The sequence below is a fragment of the Rhineura floridana genome, chromosome 5, assembly GCF_030035675.1.
Source record: "Rhineura floridana isolate rRhiFlo1 chromosome 5, rRhiFlo1.hap2, whole genome shotgun sequence".
NCBI lineage: Eukaryota > Metazoa > Chordata > Lepidosauria > Squamata > Rhineuridae > Rhineura > Rhineura floridana.
Genome location: NC_084484.1, coordinates 185,770,564 through 185,781,334, shown reverse-complemented (window position 1 = coordinate 185,781,334; position 10,771 = coordinate 185,770,564).

Below are 10,771 nucleotides of genomic sequence, written 5' to 3'. Positions count from 1 at the left end.
ATGAACCTACTTGGGAGAGGGGAAAAGAAGGCTTTTCAAAGATATTCCTTTGCCTCACACAGCACATAATTCAAGGGGTGTGTATGTATCACATGATCTTTTGGTGAAGTCAGTGGCATCTCTTGGATGTGGTGCAGCTGTTTCTTCCTAGCATCCTCTGTGACATCGCAAGACATCCCAGGGCGGACCTCCTGCTTTGCACACAGTTTTGTTGATGTCCCTAAAGGGATTGCCACAGATAGCATTTGAGTATGTGTTACTTGTGCAGTTTGGCTGGCCTGGCAGAGTGCAAAACACTCACAGGGCTGCTCACTTTTTGCCATCCCTCTTCCAATCTGAAAACCAGTCATGATATTGGGCTGGGAAAATGGGGGCATCAAAGATGGGCAACTCCTCTCCAGAGCAGGTGGACTCCAGGGCAGGTCTGGTCTGACCCAGCATAGCCAGTTGGGTCTGAAGGTGAATCTTCTATTAATCTTCTATAAATTGTTGATTCCAATGGCGGTTGGTGGCGCCATGTCAGTATAACAGTGGAATCCACTCCAGGTTTTAGTCCAAACTTTCAAGGAGCTGTCTAAGGTCAATCAGCATATTTATTTATATATTGAATTTATATCTCGCCCTTCCTCCTGAAGGAGCCCAGGACCTTGGACAGCTCTTTGAAAGTTCAGACTAAAACCTGGAGTGGGTTCCACTGTACCACTGACATGGAGCCACCAGCCGCTACTGGTTGATTCCATTAATGAAGACTGATCTACCAGGGTTCATAGTATCATAGAATAGTAGAATAGTAGAGTTGGAAGGGGCCTACGAGGCCATCCAGTCCAACCCCCTGCGCAATGCAGGAATCCAACTTAAAGCATCCCCGACAGGTGGCTGTCCAGCTGCCTCTTGAAGGCCTCAAGTGTCGGAGAGCCCACTACCTCCCTAGGTCATTGGTTCCATTGTCGTATGGCTCTAAAAGGAAGTTTTTCCCAATGTTCAGATGAAATCTGGCTTCCTTCTAAGAAGGACTCTTCTTATACCTTTATGGTATCTGACAGAGGTTTCTTCCAGTCTTATATCAGGTCCATTTAGGCTAGTATTAGCTGCTTTGATTGGCCCTAGTTCTCCAGGACCTTAGGCAGAGAGAGGCCTTTCCCTTACCCTGATACCTGAGATCCTTTTGACTGGAGATGAAATGGGTTGAACCTAAAACCTTCTCCATGCAGTGACAAGATTACCTGTTTATTGAGCATTCTTCCTGATTTATTTACACAAAGTTTGTCAGGAGGCCAAGCGACATTGGCTGTTTATTGAACATTCACTCTGCACTGTTTGCAGGGAGGTGATATGGTATTGCATCAATAACTGTCACCCCCACACTTTCCAGTGTTTTTCCTAGTTACTTTCCTTACCACAAAAATCCAAACCTTTTTGGAAGTGGGTTGCAAGAGTGGCAAATTCACTTTAACTGCACAACGTAAATGTGCCAGTTTATGATTGGACCACCCACAAAACAGCCACAGTCTTGAAGCACCCGTAATCAGGTGACATTCCTTGAATCCTTAGACAGGCTTCCTTCTGGTCTATATAACCAGAACATCTGCACTTACCTTGTCCTGAACAGCGCAATGAGAAACCATTTCATTGTGAAATGCCAGCAAAGCCTAAAAATAGAATAAACCAATAGCTCAACTAACTGACAGAGGTGAGCAAGTCTTTGGCCACAAGTCTTTGGTTGTCTCGCACAAGGCCCACCAAAATGTGTGGGAACTGTGCATGCAAGGCCAATACTGTGCTTAGTTTCCTGGGAATAAGGTTCTTCCTTCTGACCAGAGATTCGACTTGTAAAACAAATTGAGCTTTAATAAATGATTTTCCACCAACTGAAATGCAGCCTTCAGCTCTTAATTAGAAATGCAAACAATCTTGCAAAGAAGTACTACCATTTACAACTGCTAGAATGCAGTAGGAACCACATCAGAAAGAAACAGGCTTCCCAAGTGGGCAGGGTGCTCAGGTCCTGCTTGTGGGCTTCCCATAGGCATCTGGTTGGCCACTGTAAGAACAGGATGCTGGACTAGAAAGGCCTTTGGGCTGATGGGAGTTGTAGTTCCAAACATCTGGCGAAGACTGCTGTAGTCTACACCAGAACTGACTCCCATTAAGGACCCTTTTGATTCCTAATGCTCTCCCTTGATCACTGGGATCCTCTGATGGGACACTTTCAGAGGTTCCCCAAACAGCCCCAGAGGTTTGGCTGGGCTTCACCAGGGACCGAGTCTTTCTTGTGGCAGGCCTGTCCTGTGGAACTCACTACCAGTAGAGGTTTGGCAAGAACCATCCTTCTCTTCTTTCAGACGTATTTTGGAAACTATATTGTTTGTTTTTTAATTTTACTTATTTATTTATTATTTGATTTATATCCCGCCCTTCCTCCCAGCAGGAGCCCAGGGCGGCAAACAGAAACGCTAAAAACACTTTAAACATCATAAAAGACCTTAAAATACATTAAAACAAAATAACGTTTAAAACATTTTTAAACATTTAAAACATTTATTAATAAATTTATATCCTGCCCTTCTTCCCAAAGGGAGCCCAGGGCAGTTTATACAAGCCTTTGCAATTTGAATGTTCTCTTTTTAATCAATTTGTACTTATTGATGTTACATAACAACAAAAAATGAGGTTTTAATGGTTGCTCTTTGCTGATTTTATTTTTATATGTCAAATATCACACAAACACACACACACATATATGAAAGTGAGGATTATAAATATATATATAAAAACAAATCAGGTCAATGACTTTTGTGGGGCTTTAAAAGGAATTGTTGCTGAGCTTCCAAATTCTCAAGATTCAGGTCAAAACACATATATTTATATTTATTATTTATTTGACACAGGAGATTTGTGATCAGACCTCCTTTACTTCAAAGAAGTTCTAGTTTCAATTAGAGTAGTGGTCTGGGAGGGGGTGCTAATCCTCCCAGCCTTATACCATGCCCATATCCTCACCCCAAATGCAGATTTATTTATTCAAGCATCTCTACTACAATGCATACCAGCAGCTCCAGAGGAGCCGTTTAGACCTGGAAAACACCTAACAGACCGATTTAGGGGGCCCAGGAGTGGCCATGTAGCAACAAAGGTGAATGGCCCAAGGGTTCTGGAAGCACTTCTGAGGGCTGCTGTTGCTGCTGCCACCCACACACCTGCCACCTGAGGCAGTTGCCTCATTCTGTGTAATGGTAGGGCTGGCTCTTGCCAGCAGATCTGATCACAGATCTCTTTTGTCATGTTTGGGTTGACACTCAGACTGCTTCTGCTCAGACGGTGACAGCAGAAACTCCCAACTGGCTGTCCAGTTTCAGGTCTACTTCAGTCATGAGCCAGGGTTTCTTTACCAAAGTTTTCTTCTATTCTGCTCCAAGGCTTCTAGGGCCATCACCTTCACCAACCACACAGATGTTCCCCCAGACTTAACACTACGTGCCTGATTTTCTTCTTCTCTACCACCCATATTTAATAGGTGAATGTCCCATGTGAGAGACATATAGCCAAGGAGAAGCTGCAGCAAAGCTCTGGCCTGCTGCCCTCTCTAAGCCTCCGAGCAAGTGGATATATTGAAAATAGTCTTAATTGTAATGGCTGTTGACATATTCCATGCCCTTTGAAGGCCTCCTTTTGTGCCTCTCCAGATTGCAGCTGCAGCTGGTGCCTGAACAATTACACAGCTGGGTTTTCAGAGATCAGCGGAATAGGGATGAGCCCGTTGACGGAGCATACTGTTTTCTAAGGATAACCTAGAAAACAAGCAGGTCAGCATGGGATTCAATCCAAATGATGATGATTTAGGTTCCACAGGATCAAAGCCGAAAGGAAGCCCAGAGGCTGATGCACACAGATGCGAGTCCGGAGTTGTATGCCACAGACCTGAACTTACAAGATCTGAACAGGGTGGTTCATTACAGATGCTGTTGGAGGTCGCTGATTCATAGGGTCGCCAGAAGTCGCAGTTGACTTGGAGGCACATAACAACAACAAAGAATCATAAGCAGGGCCAGCCCCAAACATGCCAGGGCCCTTGGACACAAGCCTGCCACAGGCTCCAGCACTCCCCCTCCATGCTTTGTGGCAGGATTGCTCCTGTGGATCACACACCCCACTATTCCCTTCCTTAATCTACCTTTCTCAGCTGTTCTGCGGTTGCACACACAGCGCTGCCCTTAACAAAGATGGTGGCCGAGGTTTCCCTAAGGGGCTGAAGCCTTTGCTGCCATCTTGGCTCATGGCAGGGATGTGCGTGCTCAGCACGCATGTATGCCATCAGCCAAGATGGCACCAGAGGCTTCAGCCCCTTAGGGAAACCTTATCTGCCATCTTTGTTAAGGGCAGCACTGCGTGCGCAACTGTGAAACAAGGTAGGTTAAGCAAGGGAATGGTGGAGCCCCAAAGCTCTCGCCGTGCCACCCGCAACAGTGATTCTGCTGTGAATTGCAGAAGGGGAGCAGAGGGGCCCCTCAGGGGCCTCTGTAGCCCCAGGGGCCCTCGGCCAGTGCCCCACCTGGCCGCCCTTTGGAACTGGTCTTGCCTATAAGGCCATTGAGTCCAACCCCCTGCTCAATGCAGGAATTCAACTTAAAGTCTCCCTGACAGGTGGCCGTCCAGCTGCCTCTTGAAGGCCTTCATTGTTGGAGAGCCCACCACCTCCCTTACCTACCCTTCACCATAAGTTCCCAAGGTGGGTTACAGCAATGTAAAAATACAATATTAAAATCAGTTAAAGCAATTTACAAACAGAAGAACAGAATGGCTCCTAAAACGATACACCTCATATCAGGGGTAGGATGCCAGGGTAAAAAGGTGCACCTTCAACTTACTATAAAAGCTATACAATGAAGGTACCAAATGCAGCTCTCTTCCCACAAGAGGCAGTGATGGCCACCAACTTGGAGGGATTTAAAAGAGGATTAGAAGAATTTATGTAAGAAACGACTATCAATGGCTGCTAGCCACAATGGCTATGCTTATCCTGCAAAGTCAGAGGCAATATGTTTCTGAACACCAGTTGCCATAAGCCACAGGAGGGGAGAGTGCCCTTGTGCTTAGGTCCTGCTTGGGGGCTTCCCATAATGGGCATCTGGTTGGCCACTGTGAGAACAGGATGCTGGACTAGGTGGGCCGTTGGTCTGATCCAGCAGGCTCAACTTATGGAAGGGAATTCCACAGCTTAGGGGCTGCCACAGAGAAAGGCCTCTCATGGGCCACCCCCTCAACTTCTGAGGGTGGTCAAGCAAGCAAGGGTTGGGGAGCTCTTGAAGGCCTCCAGTGATGGAGAGCCCACTGCCTCCCTAGGTCATTGGTTCCATTGTCATACTGCTGTGTTAGGAAGTTTTTCCTGATGTTCGGTTGAAATTTGACTTCCTTCTGCTGATCTTAACACCCGAGAAGGTCTGTGGGGGCTTTAAGGGTAGAAACACATTCCGTGTTCTGCTGGCCCCAGTGCATCTCCACCTCTCTCTTCTGAAAATGGGGCCCACAACAACCCCTGCCCCTTTTTACTGTAAAACCTGATAGGAGCAAGTTGAGTGCATTTTTTAAAATTCATCCTCAAAGAGATTTCGCAGCTGAGGGACAGATCAACCCATTCCCCCTCCAGGTGTGGCTCATGGAAACGTTTGTTCTGGTGACTAGTGTGTTGACAGCCTAAGATTTCCAAGAGAATGTGAAAAGTCTCCTTCAAAACCCTGAAAGCACCCAATGCATTTTCTGTTGCTTCAGAGGGAAGGATCAACGCTCAGTTTAGTGATTCTTTATATATTCTTTATTAAATTTTTGTCCTGTCCTTCATCCCAAAAGGAGCCCAACTTATAATAAAAAAAAGGATCTAGAGTAACTTTGGAAAGAACTTCCTGAAGGTATGATGAGCTGCTTGACAATGGGACAGTTTGCCATGCAAGGTGGTGGGCATGCCTTTGTTGTTGGTTTTTTAAACAGAGGCTGGATGGCCACTTAGCAGGGATGCTCTGGTGGTGGATTCCTGCAATTGGTAGGGAGCTGGGCTAGATGACCACTCATCACACAGTGCCCCTCATCACAGTGGCGCCTGGTAGGGAGAGGCTGGCATGTTGATCAAATCAAGTCATGGGGGGGGAATACCACAATTAAATAAAGAAGCAAGAAGAGTCTGAAAATATATTGTGTCATCCTTGGAAGGATACTGAGATGACCCATTGACCTGTCAAGGCCCAGCTGTTTTAAGGACATGCATCCTCCTTGCCAAGCATGCTGTAAGTGCCCGGATCCCTCCTTATCGTAGCAAGTTGTAGCTTCCCCCCCCCCAGTGTTGCCTAGATCCTTTCCTCCCTCCACCCCATTTGCCCCCCTCCAACTGAGCCACCTCTCTCCCACATTCTCTGACCCGATTGTTAGGCTCCCCCCATTCCTTACTGGCTGCCAGCAAAAAACGGATTAACATACACAGCAACTCCTTTCCCTCCCCATTGTAAGGATGTGGGAAAAAAACCCTGCACGAATTAAATTACCAACATGCACCCAGCTAATAATAGCTAGAACGATTTCAGCAGCGGAACAGCAGCCCCCAGATCGACCGTCTCGCTCATTAGCCTGATCAGCCATTCTTGGCCCAGCCGGGCTCGGGGCCTGCAGGATGGAGCTCCGGAGGCCGGAGGCCAGGGGCCTGGGCTGGGAGGGGGGGTGCCTTGCGGGGGTGATGTGAGTGAGGATGGTGAGAGGATTGCTGCAAGGCCCGTGGCGTCGGCAGGAGGGCAGGAGCACTGCTTTAAATGGAAAGGAGGGAGCGACACATTCGCAAGAAGTCCCCCCAGCAGAACTGTGGAACAGCGAATGAGGCGGGGGAAATTTGCCAGTGCCGGAGTGTGAGAAGATGGAACTGGTGTAATGTAGCAAGTCTGCGTCTGCCTGTGTACTTTGGCTCTGGTTTGCAACTGCTGTAAATAAACCAACTGCTAAGATGCCCCAGTTGGGAACGAGGATTCTTTGTGCACACAATCTTGCAGCTGCATCAACGCACGCACGCACACACACACGCACAGTCTACAGCACGGGTGGGGAGCCTAGGCCCATGCGGCCCTCCAGGCCTCTCCATGTGGCCCCTGGGACTTGCCCTGTGGCGCGCCCTCTTCCCCGGCCACGCCCCTCGCTGGCCGTGCTCTGCACCTTCCCTGAGCGCTTCAGCCTGGCTGGAAGAGACTGTGGCAACGTCTCTTGCTTGGATGGATGAAAAGGGACGTGTGTGTGCAGAAACCTCGGATTCAGGGGAGGCTGGAATGGAGGGTACCCGGCAAAGGTAGGAGACACGCCCATTGCTCCTCGCAGTTCTGGCATGTGGACCCTGGAAGGTTACCCATGAGGGACTGTGGCCCTCGGCATGAAAAAGGCCCCCGAGCCTTGCTCTCTTCTCGTTAAACAAAGCCTTTCCCCGGAGCTGCTCAAGTCATTCAAACCCAAATCTGAAAAGAGCAGTTCTTTTTCTCCTGTCAGGGTCAGGGCAGGGGCCAACCTAGCCCACCCACAATCAGTCGTGGCTGATTTCTGGCATAAAAAAACGAGGTGCTGGAGCAAAGGTTTGTCCTCATCCTCCCCAACTCCACCAAGCACCCCCCTGGAATCCCCAAATCCCAGATATGTGGGGAGGAGGGGAGGGGAGGCTTGGCCTCTGCGCCTCCGCGAAAAGCATTCTGTACACTCTCAGAGGTGCCCCCCTTCTGTATTGTCGTTCCAGAGATTCCGGGGTTCATGTCCTGGGGCTAAACTCCAGTTAATCCTTGCACCTTAACCTGATGGCCTCTGCAGCACCCCTGAGCCAGCGGTCGACAGCTTGAGGGTGTGCGTGTTCTATACCATTCCCATACAAAAAAGTGCATGCATCTAAAACAAACCAGGATGGGTTAATGAGCAAGAGCCAGCCTTTCCCCACCGCCTCCCTCTGGCACAGGTGGCAACCCCCGGCTACCCCCCACTTGCCTACAACCCCCCTACTTTGCAGCAGCACCGCGAGCTGCCACAAAACTGATCGGCAGGTTGGGCTAAGGTTGCTTCTCGCTGGCTTGTTCACGCACCGCACATCCATTCTCTCTCTCTCTCTCCCCCCCCCTCCCTCCCTCCCTCTCCCCTCCCTCCCCCCCCGCATGCTTCAGCAACCTGCATTAGGCTCTGTTACAGCATCAGCCTTCAGAGCACAGAAAGAGCGAGTCTCTCGCGGCTCCATTCGGCTGGGGCGCCTGCGAGCGGCAGCTGCGTCGGCCGGCCGGGCGCCGGGACACCCTCCTCTGGCCACCGGGCGGGCGCAGCCTCTGCCAGCCGTCCTCTCCTTCTGGCGGGGCTGGCGAAAGGATGAGGAGCCATGGGCCAGGCTTGCGGCCACTCCATCCTCTGCCGGAGCCAGCAGTACCAGCCGGCGGCGTCTGACCTGTGAGTAGCCCGCCTTCCCTCGGCGTCCCTGGCCGCCGCCAGGAGTTCATAGACTTGTGGGGAATTTGCGGGGGGAGGGAAGGAGGGAGAGGGGGGCGGACAGACTCGGAGCCGGAGCCGCCTGGCAGGGCGGGGGAGGCGGAACCGAGCGAGCGAGCGAGAGAGTTGGAAGGAAGCAGCAGTTCGGGAAGAGCAGCGCGGAAGAACAAAAGGCTGGGGGGGGGGGCTGGCTCGCCTCTGCGCTCGGAAGAGTGAATGAAGCTGGATGGGAAGGAGAGGGAGGGAGGGAGCAGAGATGGGGAGGGGGAAAGGTGGGATGCCAACGGCGACAGAGAAGGAGGAAGGGCTCGGGGGGCCCGGGAAAAGTTCTCCCTCCGCTGCAGGGAAAGCCTGGAGCGCCGGCAGAGCCCGGACGGGCCGAGGGCTTTGCTCGCCTCCGGGCTGGTGTCTCCGGCGGGGACCTGTCCGAGGTGGGCGGAGGCCGGTCGCTGGCAGCCCCCAAGCCGTGGTTGCCGGGGCGACGCCGAGGGATGCTTGCCGCTGCCTGCCTCGAGCATCCCGGCGAGCCCACGCGGGCGGCCCTCGCAGAGTCCCCGCTCGCTGTCCGTGGTGCTGAAGCGCCGGTGCCAGCAGGGGGACCGCTTGGCCGGGGAAGGAGAGAGGGAGGAGGCGCTCGCTCCGCGGGCCAACTTTGCCGGGAGGGAGCCCGGTTGCAAAGCAGCTCTCTGAGGAGCCCGGCGGCGGGCAGGCAGCTGTGCCTGGTGGGGTTAGCCGGTCCTCCTGGGCTGATTTGGCCCTCATGATCCCGGCTCGCTCTGAGGGTTGACTGGGTGGGTGCAAGGGAATAAAGCAGAGTGTTTTGGTTCATTTCTGTCGTCTGTTTCCTTCAGGAGAGGTTGGGGGTGTGTGTGGAATCCTGTGAGTGAAAAGGAGCCTGCAGAAGGTTGCTCTGGAAAGGACCACTCGCCTTGTCTCTTTGGCAACCGCAGTCCCCGAAGTTTGGCTCATGCTTGAAACTTGAAGTGTGTGGAAAGCGGGGAAGGGCTGCTTTGGATCTTGTAGAGGTCAGGAGGGTTCCCCAAAGGGGTGACCTTTCCTATTTGGGGGTTGGACTTGATGGCCTTATAGGCCCCTCCCAACTCTACTATTCTATGATTCTATGATTTAATGTTTGCAAATACTTTAAAGAGAAATGCCAGAGGGTGCCATGGCTCCAGTAGGTGGCTACACTGTTGTTGTTTTAAATGACATCTCTTTCATCATCCAGAATGGTGGATGATTGACAGCATGTCAGAAGGAAGGAAGGAAGCCTCACTTTGGATATGGCAATAAAGAAGTTTTCCTTCGGCTAGTTTTTATTGTTCCCGGGCTAGAAGCAGTACAATTTTTTTAAATTTCTGCTTGGATCATGTAGACAGAAAGATATGGCTTGCCTCAAAAATGACACAACACTTTGATGGTGGAGGCTACTGTTTAATGAAGGTAGAAGATGAAAATGGAAGGTGTTCCTTTTATATAACTCCTTGGGTCAAGAAATGTCCTCCCTTGTAGGGATGTCTGTTGGCTCAAGGAGTGAATGCTCCTGTGGTCTTTTGTGGTCTGATACTGTGGCCCACTGTGAAAAGTGAAGAGTGGATAGGCTGAGGTGTAAAGGCCTTTGCGTGTCATGTGCTTGTACTGATGCAGCACATGGGGGAGAACTCCATGTTAAGTGGTGTGGATGCACTTGTGCAAGTATGCAGGTGTGCAAAACCTCATTTGATTTGGATGGGGAGAAAGAGGACGTGGGAAGGCACAACTGAAAGAAGTGGCAGCACTAACTCCAATCCTAAGCAGGGCCAAAGTTACTTCTTACAGGGGTGCAACCGCCAAATATGAGTGTTGAGAACCAATTACCAAGGGTCACAGGTCAAACAGACCACAGGATGCTGATGTGGGCTGGATGGAACAACTATTAGATGGATCCACAGTTGGCTCCAGGATCGTACTCAAAGAGTGCTTATCAAATCAAATCACTTTATTTGCTTTTAGCCATAGGCCATTGCACAGTGTAAAACAATTAAAACCATACAACTTAAAACAACTTAAAACACTTGCTCATGTCAAATTTATGCTCGTTGGGCTTGTACGTAGTTTGCTGTTAGCTTTTTTGCGGCTAGAGCAAAGTTTGCCACCGCCATAGTGACCTGTATATGGTTGTCAGCCAGGAGCTCGACCACCAGGTCACCAGGTGTCCTTACTCTGGGGCTAATCAGAGGCACTAAGAATTTGTGTCTGGGGTTCGAATATAAGGGACAGGTAAACATATAATGCACTAAGTCTTCCGGCACAT